An 8,331-nucleotide genomic window follows, 5' to 3' on the forward strand; every position below is an offset into this window, starting at 1 on the left:
GGCTAAGGTGGTATCTGCATCTCTAAGGGCCCCATATAAAGGAGGGGTTCAGTCCTTTTTTTTTGTGGGGGTGGGGGGATAGACAGATGGACAACAGTATGAAGAGGAGAGGGGAAAGAGACCTCCATGGAATGCTTAGCAGGAAAAAGAAAGACGGAAAAAAAAGAAAAGGCAAGAGATCTCTCCCCTTTTTCCCCCGGCTTGTTTATTTCACCGCTTTTGTCCCTGATGCTCACTCTACCCGGCCCAGTCTATGGGGACCTCAAATGTGGGACAGTTACAGGAGGGTGGAGCATCTGTGGGATCATCCTGGGAAGTGTGGAAGAGGACCCAGATGGTCTGTGGTGTAAAGAAAGGCCTGGAGTCGCCGGCCGAAGTAGCACACGCCTGCGATCCCAGCACTTGGGAAGCGAAGGAAGAGGATGATGAGTTCAGGGTCATTCTCAGCTAGTTCAAGATCAGCCTGGGCAACACACTCTGTTTCAAAAACAGTTTTCAAAAAAGAAAGGAAGGAAGAGGCAAAAGGAAAGGCTGGTGAAGGGGAAGGCACGGGTATTGAGACCCGGTCTCCAGGAAACATCCCTAGCATTTCCGGCTGTGCACGAACACACATGCGCTATTATCGTCCCCATCCTACAGATGGAGAAATCAATGCTCAGTGGCAGGGACAGAGCCAGGCTTTTATACCCAGGTTGGGCTGGCCTGACTGCAAAGCCAGTGTTTTGTGTGCTAAGCCATGCTGCCTCCTGATGGAACGAATTGCTAATGGTGGCATTTCCGATGTAGCGACAGTGCTCTGGGAAGAGGTTCTGGACAGATGGTTCCCGATTGGGCCCCTGCCTCAGGCTAGCGGAGCAGAGGGTTGTTGGTGCAGGAAAAGCTCATCCCCCTCCGTTCTGCTGTGTGTGGGATGCAGGCAGATCCCCTCCGGACTCCTCACCATCCCCCGCCAGCCCTTTGGCCTTGCCTGGGTGACCTGCATGAGCTCAGCTTCCCAGCAGCCCCGCGGAGGAGTCAGCCAGGGCAGAGACTGCCTCTGCCCTCGCTGCTTGGCAGTGCCAAGGGAGGCGGGGCCGCAGCAGAGGGGTGCAGCATCTCCCAGACACCAGACCTCCTTCCTGTGCCCCAACTCCGGCACCCCTGGGGTCTTCTGCCGAGGCACAAGCTGGGATGAATGGTGCAGAGCTGGGCACACTGGTCAGGCCCGTCCCCACTGCTGCAGCCTTGTTGAGTTGCCATTAACAAGTGGCCGGAGGTTGCCGTGTCTCCATGGAGACCAGACAGTCAGTGCGGCTCTGGGGTGAGGGCCGTGATTAGTGAGTGTCAGTTTTGCCAGCCCTGTCCCTTCCCACTGCTGCTCAAGACAACAGGCCTGGGGGGTGGAGGGGAGGACTAGGAGGGGGTTCAGAGCCTCACAGGCAGGGGGCATTCAGGCCCAGCCTCAGGTGCTGTGTCTTTGTCTCCCCCAGTGGCTCCTCAGTTCCCCCTCCTCTTGTCGCCTGCCTTCCCTCCGCAATCCATAATCCATCTTACACACAGCCACCAGGGTGAGGTTTCTAAAACACGAGCTGAATCCTGACACTGTCTTGCTTAAGAGCATTCCATGGCTCCTGACACCCTGGAGGCTGAGTTCAGCGACTTTCTCTCTCTCTCTCTCTCTCTCTCTCTCTCTCTCTCTCTCTCTCTCTCTCTCTCTCTCTCTCTCGTCTTTCTTTAAAAAAAAAAAAAAAAAAAAAAAACGAAAAACAGGGTCTCATGTGTCCCCGAGTATTCCACGATGTCCTTGAACTGGATGTGTAGCCGGGGATGATGCTAAACTGCCCCCCTTACCTCCACCCCCCAAGTGCCTAGAGTCTAGTCACTCTAGACTAAAGGCCCTAGACTAAAGATGTCCACAAGCACTCCAGTTTATGTGGTGCTGGGGACTGAATTTATGTGGTGCTGGGGCTTTGTGCTTGGTAGGCAAACACTCTTCTAACTAAGCTACAGGCCTTCAATGGTTTTTGAGCATCCACTATGGGTCAAGGAGCTTGCCAGATGTACAAGGTCAATGCAGCAAGCAAGTTCTCTGCTTTCCTGGAGGAAGGCAACCTGCCAATCTTATGAGGGGAATACATTTTAAATAAAATACAGGGCTGGAGAGATGGCTCAGTGGTTAAGAGCACTAACTCAAATAATCAGAGGACCCCAGGTTCGCTGGGGCGGTGGTGGCACACGCCTTTAATCCCAACACTCGGGAGGCAGAGGCAGGCAGATCTCTGTGAGTTCGAGGCCAGCCTGGGCTACCAAGTGAGTTCCAGGAAAGGCGCAAAGCTACACAGAGAAACCCTGTCTCCAAAAAAGAAAAAAACAAAACAGAGGACCCCAGGTTCAATTCCCAGCATCGACAGGGCAGCTCACAACTGTCTGTAACTCCAGGATCCAACGCCTTCACATAGACATGCACGCAGGCAAAACACCAATGAACATAAAAATAAATAAAATACAAATCAAGAGCTTTTTGCCAGGCCTGTCTCCATGTGTTCGAGGCCAGCCTGATCTACAGAGTAAGTTCCAGGACAGCCCAGGGTTACACAGAGAAACCCTGTCTCAAACCCCCTCCCCTAAAAAAAGAGCTTTTGGCAAGGTGGCATAGGCCTATAATCTCAGTACTTGAGCAGCTGGGGCAGAAGGATTATGAATTCAAGACCAGTCTGGGTTATATAGTGAGATTTTCCCAAAAACAAAACAAAGTAACGGGAGTCAGCCAAGTTCAGGCTGCCAATACTAAGGAGGCAGTTTTGTATTCGAGTGTATGTGTACCCACGTGTACATTCATAGGCATGGAGGCCAGAGCTCAGTCTTCAAGCGTCTTTCTCCATCACTCTCCGCCTTATAATTTTTTCCCCCTTTTGGAATGCTTCAAGAGAATTTGAGTGTCATCCTTGCCCGGGGGCCATGCTAATTTTCTCCTTATCATTCCAAGTTCAGTGTGCTGCTGAAGCTAACAGCACCTTGCTTTTGGACACAGGGTTTCTCACTGAGTCTGGAGTTCACCAGTTCAGCTAGACTGGCTAGCCTGCAAGCCCCAAGGCTCCTCCTGTCTTCGGTTCCCGGGGATTATAGACTCTCACTGCTCCTTGTGTGGCAAGCATTTTATCAGCTGAGCCATCTCCCCACATCCCCCTTTTAAATTATTTATCTATGTTTATGTGTATGCTTGTACGAGTTTATGTGCACCACACATAGGGAGGTGCCCACAGAGGCCAGACGAGGGCATCAGAGCCCTTGTAGCTGGAGACTGAATAAGTTATGAGATGCCCGAAGGCATTGAAGTGGGTCTTTTCCAAGAGCAGTAAATGCTCCTGTTTATTTATTTATTTTGATTTATTTATTTATTAAGTATAGTGTTCTGTCTGTGTGTATCCCTGCAGGCCAGAAGGGGGCACCAGATCTCATTTCAGATGGTTGTGAGCCACCATGTGGGTGCTGGGAATTGAACTCAGGACCTCTGGAAGAGCAGCCAGTACTCTTAACCTCTGAGCCATCTCTCCAGCCCCTCCTGTTTATTTATTTAGACATCTTCTCACTATGTATCCCTGGCTAGCCTAGTACTGCTTATGTAGACCAGGCTTGCCTCAAACTTACAGACATCTGCCTTGCCTCTGCCTCCCAGATGAGTTATAGGTGTGTGCTACCACATCTGTCATGGCCTTTTTTGTTTTGTTTTGTTTTGTTTTTTGAGACAGAGTATAGACCAGGCTGGCCTTGAACTCAGAAATCCACCTGCCTCTGCCTCCTTAGTGCTGGGATTAAAGGCATGCACCACCACCGCCCAGCGGCAAATAGCTCTTAATTAATCATTGGTGTTATGTATCCCCATATTGGCCTTTAACTGCATATGTAGCTGAGGCTGACCTTCAACTTCTCATCCTCCTGCCTCCATCTTGTGAGAGTTGGAATTATAGGTGCACACACACCATCACACTGAATTTACCACGGTGTTGGAGATCAAACCCAGGGCGTCATGCTTGCTAGGGAAGCAGGCCACCAACTGACTATATCCATAATGCCGAAGACATTTTTATAGAGTGACGGGTCCTGATATGGTTCCACCGGTGGGCAGACAGGAGCATTCTAGAGAGCATGTGCCAGGCCCCAGGCCCCAGCCTCCCGCCCCTCTGGCCTCCTCTGTTTTCCCTCCCTGTTGCCAACCCCTCCTTCCTGCTTCCTATCTTGGTTAAAGGCAGGGCTTATCCAAGTGAGTGGGGGTGGGGACGAGGAGGGGACAACCCAAACCTCTGAGTCATGGTCCCTCTTTCTTCTCCCCTGTGCTCACTTGCTTCTCCTCAGCCCTCCTTCCTGTCCGCTCTAGCCCATCTCCTTCTGCTCTCCGGGCGGCGTTCCTCACGTGCGCTCCCGCCTGTCCCCATCAGGCTCTTGAATCCTAGATCGGGGGGGGCCTTGGGTGCCAGGCACCGAGCCCCAGCAGACCTTGTGGCTACAGCAAAGGGCAGGTGCGTGGTCCCTGCCCGAGGCCAGAGTCCAGTCAGGAAGGCCGTGGGTCTGTGAGTGCAGAGGAGAACCTGACCTAGACAGGGTGTCTAGCAGCATTCCAGGAGGACAAGCTGCTTAGCTGGGACCCGAAGGGCCAGGAGTGAGCCAGGCAAAGGGAGGGGAAGATGTTCCAGGCAGAGGAACAAGTACACACTTGGGAAGGCAGGAAGTAGGAGAGGTCAGAGCTGAACCAGAGGTTGGGGGGGGGGAGGGGGTGGCTGGGCTCCCACCGGGAGTATGCTAGGATCTCCTCCCAGGCATGACCTCCAGCCTCTCCCTTCCGGTTCACGCTCCACACCACAGTGAGCGTGGGCTCCGCACCCACAGTCCAAGCCCTTGAAGCGCCCCAAAGGCTCCTCCAGCGGACTTTCTGCTTGCTCCTCCCAGCCAGCCACACCCAAACAGGTCCTTTTCTTTGTCTCCAGGAATGCTCTCCCCCACTTACCCCTAAAGGCCCCGCGTGGGTGCCCCTCCCCCAGGAAGCCTCCGTGACCTGTCAGTAAGATCCTCCTCTCTGCCTTCTTCCTACCACAAACCGGGGTCGTGTGCACAGAATAACGGACAGCTGGTGCTCATCGGCTGCTTTGCGGGGGACTTTATAGATGTGTCCCATGGTGATGGTCTTATTTAACTCAATGGCTCTGCAGTCAAGAACACTGCCTGCCCTTTCAGAGGCCCTGGGTTCAAGTCCCAGCATTCACATGGCAGCTAGCAATGGTCTCAAAGCCCAGTTTGATCTGATGCCCTCTTCTGCCCTCCGTGGGCATGCATGCAGAATAAATACCCACACACATAAACTAAAAAGTAAAATAAAACCCTGCCAGCTCCTCGGTGTCACCTCTACTCAGGTGGGACTGAGGCTCAGAAAGGCCAGAGTGCCTGTGCTGGTTCCCAAGGGTTATTAGTGGCAGAGCTGGGACTTGAACCCAGGTTGGTTGCTGCCACTGAGACCCGTGGAAAGTTTTCTAGCACCTTCCACCAAACTAGCAGCACTTGGGAGGGCACAGTCCCAGGCTGATGCATTTGGGCTCCTGAGAGCCTCAGACATGGCTGCACCCACAAGTTGGTGTATACAGGTAGCCTGCACCCTGAGTGGACCTGGTCATCATCCTGGGATTGACCCAGTGTCCAGCCCAGGACCTGGCTCCTGAATCAGGCCCCCGGCGATCTACTGGTATTTCTATCCCTTGTCCGGCAGCTCCTCTGGAATCAGACAGATTTGTGTTGAACTTCAGCTCTGCCTGCCTTTAGATACACCTCTGTGAGAACCTTCAGATCTCTGAGTCTCCAGTTCTTCATCTTCAGGATGAGCTGGGAAGTATCTGCTCCCTGGGACTGCCGTAGAGGTAAATAATTGTCATTCTTGCTATTTCCCGAGTGTCTTTGAGCAGTGCTGAGCTTTCTCATTTAAAAAAAAAAAAAAGTATTGATTGTATTATTTATTTGTTTTTTTGAGAGAGGTTCCCACTATGTAGACCAGTTTGGCCCGGAACTCACAGAGACCTCCTGCTTTCGGCTCCTGCGTGCTAAGGTTAAATGTGTGAGGCATCCTGCCCAGCTTATATCCTTTTTTAAAACTGTGTGTGTTTATGTGTATCTGTGGGTGGGTGTGTGCATATATGAGTCTGCAGGCACCCGTGAAGGCCAGGAGAGGGCATCAGATCCCCTGGAGCTGGAGTTACGTGAAGGTTATGAGCCTCTTGACACAGGTTCTGGGAACTGAACTCGGGTCCCCCACAAGAGCAGTCCAAGTTCTTCACTGCTGAGCCATCTTTCTAGCCTGGTCATTTACCCTTTTAAACAAAAATTCTGGTTTATTCCACAAGTTCAGAAGAGAGAGCTGGATCCCCTAGAACTGGAGTTACAGATGCTTGTGAGCCATCATGTGGGTGCTGGGAATTGAACCTGGGTCTTCTGGAAAAACAGTCTGAGCCATCTCTTCAGCTCTGATTTATTCTTTTGTTTTGTTTTTGTTTTCCAATACAGGGTTTCTTTGTGTAGCCTTGGTTGTCTTAGAACTAGCTCTGTAGACCTGGTTGGGCTCGAACTCACAGAGATCCCACTGTCTCTGCCTCCCAAGTGCTGAGATTAAAGGTGTGAGCCACCTGGCTTGTTTGTTTGGTTTTTGGTTTTTTTAGAGACAGAGTTTCTCTGTGTAACCCTGGCTTCTGATTTATTCATATTTAGTACCACCCTTTAATCCAGGCAATCAAGGACATGGGTCCTCAATACTTCAAAAGGTCACACCAGCCCTCCTCCACTGGTTCTTCCCCCCCAGAATGAAGACTCAGAGAGGCCAGGAGCACATGCCCAACAAGAATCCATCCTCATTCCCTTCTAAAACAGCTCTGGATACCAAGAATCCTGGAATCCCTGAGCCAGCTGACAGCGTGTGGGCGTGCCCTTCCCTAGTCCAAACCACACTGCCAGGGTAGATTCCTGGGCCTGAGGGGTAGCCAAAGGCAGCTGTTCACCAGGAGGGGGTGCTGAGGAAAGCAAGGGGCAGGGAGGCGGGGCGCCGGAGAAGGGCCTCCAATGTGCTCTGGTAAGGAACACTTTGTCCTTCTGAGTAACAAGTGCCTCGGAAGGCAGGAACTACCAGCTCCATTTTGGAGATAAAGGAACCTGTGCTCAGACTAGAGTGACTCTGAAGTCTGTTTACTGAGCTGCCTCGGAGCTGACAGGGCTTCCTCACACTGCGGTGTCACACACCTAGCTCCTGTTTTAACTCGCACGATGCCCCGGAAGTAATATTATTATCCCGCTTTTCAGATGAGGAAAGAGGGGCCCAGCAAGGTTGAGAGACTCGCTTGGGGTCGCGCAGTTTATGAGTAACATAGTCAAACCCTGGCAGTCAAGCTTTTAACTCGAGCTCTGGTGCCCATTACCATTATCTTAGTTAGACTTTCCCCTAATCTGGCTAGCGGCCACTGGTCACAGTCGTCTGCCTGAGGAATGAGACACAGACATGCTCTGTGTGACCGGTTTGGAATGCCAGAAAGGGTCTGTCATCCAAACTGAAGGTGTCTCGATGGCGCCTATATTAGGAGCTAGGGAGGGGCTGGGGACCGGAGCTTAACCCTGATTCCCACCTTTGTCCTAGGATAGCCAGGCAGGGCCCTGGGCTGTCCAGAGTGAGGCCCCTCCAGTTTGTAACTGGGTTTGTGGCCTGAGAAGATGGTGCTTTCACAGAGTGGAGGCCAGGCCCTCCCCCTTTCCCTCTGTGGCCGGCCCAGCTGTGGCTGCTGTCCAAGCTCCCACAGGCAGGCCCCACCTCCCCCATACCAGGCCAAGCTGCTGCTCTGTGGTCACCTGGACCCAATTCCCTTCTTCCTGCCTCCTCCCATCTCTGGGAAGCACCACTGGACTGATGGCCCTGCCAATTTCAAAAATCTTCTCCCCCCAGGAAGCCATTTCTGTCTCCCCCACAACCACCCCTGGGGTCTTCTCTACCCCCACTCAGAGTTCCCCAGTCCGCTCCTTTAACTCCCCACACTGAGAATCACTTGGACCGTCAGTCCATTTTCCATTTGGTTCCTGGCTGAACACTGGGTCCCTGGCCAGACTGCGAGTTCCCTTCCCCTGGGCGGTATCACACCATGTGTTTCTCTCCCTCTCCGCTCCCTGTGGCCTGGCAGAATGGAACCCAGAGCCAGAAAGCTGCCCTTCCCCAGAAACCAAACCTTAGAGCTGAGAGGCCTGGAGCCACCCTTTCTGTACCAGGTGAAGTTCCCCGGGAGGCCCAGGAAGGGGAAGGAAGGGACTGAGCCAAGATCACCCGGAGGCCGACCCAGG

At 52.7% G+C, this 8,331-nt stretch overlaps 1 non-coding gene across 1 annotated transcript; it reads right to left on the reverse strand.

Annotated features, from left to right (window-relative positions):
• Nucleotides 1-2,885: 2,885 nt before the first annotated feature.
• Nucleotides 2,886-2,992, reverse strand: LOC121827713 (U6 spliceosomal RNA). Its single transcript, XR_006070026.1, has one exon. It is a non-coding gene; the product is annotated as a U6 spliceosomal RNA (small nuclear RNA).
• Between the last annotated feature and the right edge of the window lie 5,339 nt (nucleotides 2,993-8,331).

Source organism: Peromyscus maniculatus, chromosome 2, assembly GCF_049852395.1.
Source record: "Peromyscus maniculatus bairdii isolate BWxNUB_F1_BW_parent chromosome 2, HU_Pman_BW_mat_3.1, whole genome shotgun sequence".
Lineage (NCBI taxonomy): Eukaryota > Metazoa > Chordata > Mammalia > Rodentia > Cricetidae > Peromyscus > Peromyscus maniculatus.